Raw genomic sequence first — 5,482 nt, 5'->3', positions numbered from 1 at the left:
TTTTTTGCAGCGCGATCTCGCTTGTTTCTCCTGTTGTGTACTGGCCTAAGGCACATAAATGTCATTCCACTCTACAGTGCCTGTGCCCACCTGAATCAATCAGGAAATAAAAAGTACATTTGAAGAATGGTTTGTGACCCCGCCAAGCTAAAGACAACAGAAGCACATTTAACGATCTCCCAGCTCCTGACATGCTTGACAAAGAGAGCTGAAGCCTTACTGTGCTGTCACCAAGCAGACATTTTGTTAGTTGTTTGTGAGAGTTAGGGATGTTATAGGGGACACGTGGGGGTGAGGCTAGAGCTGTTATTGTTGATGCTGCTTCAGACAATGCCTCAATTCAGGTGCTCTGAGGAGGAGCACACATCACTTCCTCTCCTATCTCCCTCCTATACGTGTGTATCAGGTTCCGACGAGAATGCACATTTATCAAACTTATCCGCTGCGTGGGGAAATGGCTAACTCTGCTCTCCCCGCCTGCTTGGCCCTGTGATCCTTTAATGTAATGTACTAGTTACTCAGGTTGAACTGTGGCTTTACACTTACCCAGACTGATGACAAAGGTGTGCAGTTCCTGGAAATGCACTAAAGGATAAAAGGAAGGCATGTATACGTCATATACAACTCCCTTATGTGAAATTGTATAACTTTTAATTTTCAGTTTATGTGGCAAGAAAAGACTGGTTAGGAGTTTACAGCGCAAGACCTGTCTTTAGGATCGCGTGAGCTGTTTATTGGTATTGTAGCAGCGTGTGTCGAGATCAGCCAAAATGTCTTACAAGCCTGACATGTCTGAGGTCGTGAAATTTGACCACAAGCAGTTAAGGAAAACCTCCACAAATGAGAAGAACACTCTGCCTCAAAGGAAACAATTGACCAGAAAAAGGAGGCCTGCAAGAAATCTTAGGACTAGCAAGAAGCACACCTTTGCTGTGAATACATTAACATCTAGTTAAAAATCATGTATATACTTGCAGCACAAACCAATCACTGCCTGTTCGTATTCCAACACATCTGCTGCTTTCAAAGATGAACCCTTTTACCCCATTGATTGTAAGCCTAACCACAACTGTTGGCCACTCTTGCATGCAGCTAGCCTCTATGGAAGATGAGGCTTTAGCCAAAAAAGGATGGCAAGCTTTAAAATGTGGGGTCTGAGAGGGATCTGCTTATGTTGTGTGTTCATGGAGTTTTGTCTTTGTTCAGAAATGTATTATAAGAAATAAATATACTTTTTGGAGAAGAAAAAAAGGAGTTTACAGCGCTAATAGCTCCAACTCGAGCAAACGCGAGGCCCATTGCATTGCAAATGCTTGTTTAGATTGTTTCTTGTTTTCTGAGACTGAGAGACTTGGGTAGAGCTTTTTCCATCTAAACCCAGCGCAAAAGGTCAGTCTCAGATGGTTTCATATTGGTACAACAGTAACTACTGAAAGATACCATGCTACTCATTTTGAACTAGTTAATGCAGCCCTTGGCTTCTCTTCAATCAAGTGGAGCCAAGACTTTATCAAAAGTGTCATCTTCCAAAGAGTACTTTGTAGTCGATGCATTAAATATTAACTTATTGTAGGCTCCCAGTCTGCACCACTGTGAGGAGCCACAGATTTTAGGAGACATAAGGAGCTTGTGCATTTCGGCTCCAGTGACATTTCTCCAATCACAGTATTTTCCACATCATGAAACAACTGCAGCTCAGTAAGAAAGTGTAAGAACCCCTATAAGAAAGTGGGTTATTAATTTGGTAAGAGGGGACCCATACCAAATTAATAAGTACACCATGTTTAGGTTTAAATACAAGTTCCACAGAAACTTTGTTCAACCACAAATCTGTGAGGTTCAGGTAGTACTAACAGTTTTGAAGTAAAGAACACACTACTATAAACTTCCCAAGCCAAATTAGAAAAAGGGAGAAAGATTATTAAGCAAAATAACACCATAAATCATTAATATTGAATAAGGAAAACTGGAAATCGGAATGCCTGGCCGGGACATTGATGGCCAATGCATCTGTGTGGCGGCTGTAGCTGCACCCGTCGCGCAGATCACTGCACCTGCGCGATGGGGCACTGCACCGGGGTCCCTGCACTGCCCATGCCAGGTGCATGGGCAGTGCAGGGGCCCCCAGGGGTGCGCCCGTGCACCCCTTCCGCCAGCCTTTCCCCACCAGGGAAAGGTTGGTGGCTGAGGAATTATTATCCGAGGGGCAGCACCGCTGCCCTGTCGGATAATAATTCCGACCTCTGCCGGGCTGCCTGACGGACGCAGCCTAGTGGTGAGTGAGGGCTGCCGATGGCGGCCCTCATGGGGTTCTTTATGTGGCGGTGTGGCCCGCCATGCCGGCTTGCTGTTTTACCCGCTACTGCCGGCACGGCGGGCCACACCGCCAACATCATAATGACCACCATAGTCTCTGTTATGGAAGTCAAAGGGGGAAGGTCCAAGGCTGAGCGTGTTTATGATCGCTTCAAGAAGGGTACATCTCCTCTTTATCCTTCTCTTTCTGCTGCTGTCTCACTACTATCCAACCTTCACTGTCTCTATTGCTGCCGGAATCTCTCCACATTGCCCTCCAATGGATTCCATTCTGCTCATTATCTAGCCCTTCATCTCTTCCTTTCTTCTCTAATGCATCACTCTAGTGCCTTTTCTACTCCCCTTCCCTCTCTCCTTTTTCTTCACTCCCCTACTTTCTTCCATTCTGCCTCTTATCTCTGAATTCATCTGTATGAAGCTGCTTTACTCATTTTATTTTCCCTGTATCTCAAACTCCTAATGGATCTGACCACTTTACACCTTCCTGTCACCCCTCGCCCTGGTTTTAATCTGTAGCTTACTGCTTTACACCTGTCACCCTCTTCTTTAACTATGTACCCATCTGTCTCCAGCTGACTTTCACCTTTCCCTCTACTCCATATCTTGTTAATAATGTATATCTCACTGCTTTAGACCTCCCATGGAAGGATGTAGCGATATGGCAGGGATTGGAAAGAGTTAGGGAAAGCAAGCACACACAGCACACAAAGGTACAAGAGAGAATCATAAACATTGGGAGAGAGTACTCTAGGGATTTTTTTACTATCAGTCTAGAATGAGTGGGTGGGGAAGAGGGGGGCTAGGGATGTGGTAGAGTGTGAAAGGTGAAAGATAGTGTAATACAGAGTACAAATTAAGAAATGATGCAGGAGCTCGGGGAATGAAGATTTAGAACAGGAGATTAGCTCAATTGCAACAAGTGCAGCCAGTGCCCAGGAGTGTGGAGGGGTCACTAGAACTTAATTTTTGCAGTTTTTGATCTCTAAGCATTGGGCCGAGGGACTATTTTCTTTGCTTTCATTAAAGCAGATGGCAGCCTTACTAAACAACTGCTTTTGAAGATATACATTTCTCCATTAAGTCTTTTAAAATGAATGCTTTAACGTTTTCGGATTCATGCGTTCACATAATTTCATAACCAACTAGATATGGGCTAGCGCACTATCCGACGGGTTGCTGGAGGCTGTGAAGGTAGGTTGTGGGCAGACGCCCCATCTGCTTCCAATCCACTCTTATCACTATTAACTGTAAATGGGTCCCTGATGATACAGTGCTTACCATTTAAAAATGCATGGTTAACCAGGGATTAAAAAGCTAGAGCTAACGAACACCTACACTTTACCAGAGTAAACAGCTCAAGAATCAGCCTCTCAAGGGGTTGACACACAAGGACGAAGCACTCTTCAAACATACACTGCACTGTTCTTTGCGTAATTTCCTTCACCTCCTGAGGCAAAGTGAATCGGAATAAATATGTTAAACAGTATTGCATACATGTTCAGGACTAAAAAAAAATCTAGCTATCGCGTCAATAATTTTCAATTCTATTAAGGACACAGAGGCGAGGATTATGCTTCTCTTTCTTTACTGACAATTAAACAGCAGCCAATAAACTTACAGAAAACAAAAAAACTACATTTCCCAAGAGCACCTGTAGTCCAGCCTGTCCAATTCCAGGCTTGCTCTCCTGTCCAACGAGAACCAATGGCGGCGTAGTCGTGTAATCATCATCTGACTGGTCTATCAATCGCCTTTATTAGCGGAACCTATGGAGGAAAGAAACGCACTAATAATACTATTTGGAAATGAATAAGTCATAAGGAGGGTAAGACTTTATAGTCTCATACATATCTCATCATAAAATGTACAATTGTTGAAACGTTTTAACACATAATAAAATCAGAAACATCATAATTAAGGGTGGGATAATCCTCGCCTCAGTGTCCTTTATAGAATTGAAAATTTGTGACGCAATAGCTAGAATTTTTTTAATTCTATGTCAGGACCGGAGGCTTCGGATTATGTTAGTTCAAAGATCATCCACCACTATATCAACAATAGGCTTATGATAAAACACTTTAAACATATTATCTGAAGACCAGTCTGCCGCTGCCGTGATATCCTCTAGTCTAGAGCCAGCTCCAAAAGATTTAGAGGCCATAGCTCCACGAACTGAATGAGCACCAAAAACAGAAGTGTCTATACCAGATTCCCGCAAAAGCCACTTAACTCATCTAGCTAAAGTAGCTGATGACATCCCTGCACACTCCAGTGTACAATTTTCATAGGCTTACAAACATTGCACAACACACAACTTTTGATTGTGGGGAAAAGCAGGATAACAAATACATCTAGATGCAGTCTTTGTATGTCTAGAAACTGTGAATGAAACTCCGGAGGGAGTAAATACTCTACCTGTCAAATCTAGTGCTCTCACATCTGACACACGTCTACATGAAATAAGGCATAAGAGGACTGGAAGCTTAGCAGACAATTGCTTATGCGACACAACTTCGTTACATGGCCAAGATCCGATAAAACGCAGGACGATATCTACATCCTAAAGAACCGAATATCAGGTTTGAGGAGGTCTGACCATCCGAATACCCCGAAGGATCTTAGAGATCAAAGGATATTCCCCCACAGGTTTACCATCTAAGTGCGTGTGACCTGCTGAAATAGCTGATCTGAAATGGTTAATAGTTCTATAGGCAAGACCCTGAGTTGCTAATTCTTAGAGGAAATTTGGAATCATGGTAATTTGGGCCCCCAAGGGATCAATACTCTGTTCACTGCACCAACCCACCCATCGTTTCCAAGAGGCTTAATAACGTTTATGGGTGGAGGGAGCCCAAGACTGGGAAAGGAAGAACATTGCTTCTCCTGAAATGCCTGGCATTTGCCAATGTCTCCTGAAAGTCTCCATGCCATGAGAATTAACTGGCCCTGTGTTATCAGAGGATGGGGAAGACTAAATAGGTCCAGGAGCAACAAAGGAAATAATGGAATTAGAACTGGGGGCGCACATGATAGGGACATCGCTACTGGAAACCAAGCCCGAGCTTTCCAGAGAGATGTCACTAAAATGATCTTGGCCAGCTGTCTCTTGACTTGCTCAAGGACTCTTTGAATCATTGAGAATGGAGGGAAAGCATGAAGAAGACCC

The 5,482-nt window shown here is 43.6% G+C and overlaps 1 pseudogene; it reads left to right on the top strand.

The window, feature by feature from the left end:
• The first annotated feature begins 708 nt into the window (after positions 1–708).
• On the top strand, positions 709–1,251 carry LOC138288188 (thymosin beta-15A homolog; annotated as a pseudogene).
• Positions 1,252–5,482: the final 4,231 nt, after the last annotated feature.

This window comes from Pleurodeles waltl, chromosome 4_1 (genome assembly GCF_031143425.1).
Source record: "Pleurodeles waltl isolate 20211129_DDA chromosome 4_1, aPleWal1.hap1.20221129, whole genome shotgun sequence".
Lineage (NCBI taxonomy): Eukaryota > Metazoa > Chordata > Amphibia > Caudata > Salamandridae > Pleurodeles > Pleurodeles waltl.
This window is presented reverse-complemented; position numbering and strand designations above follow the sequence as displayed.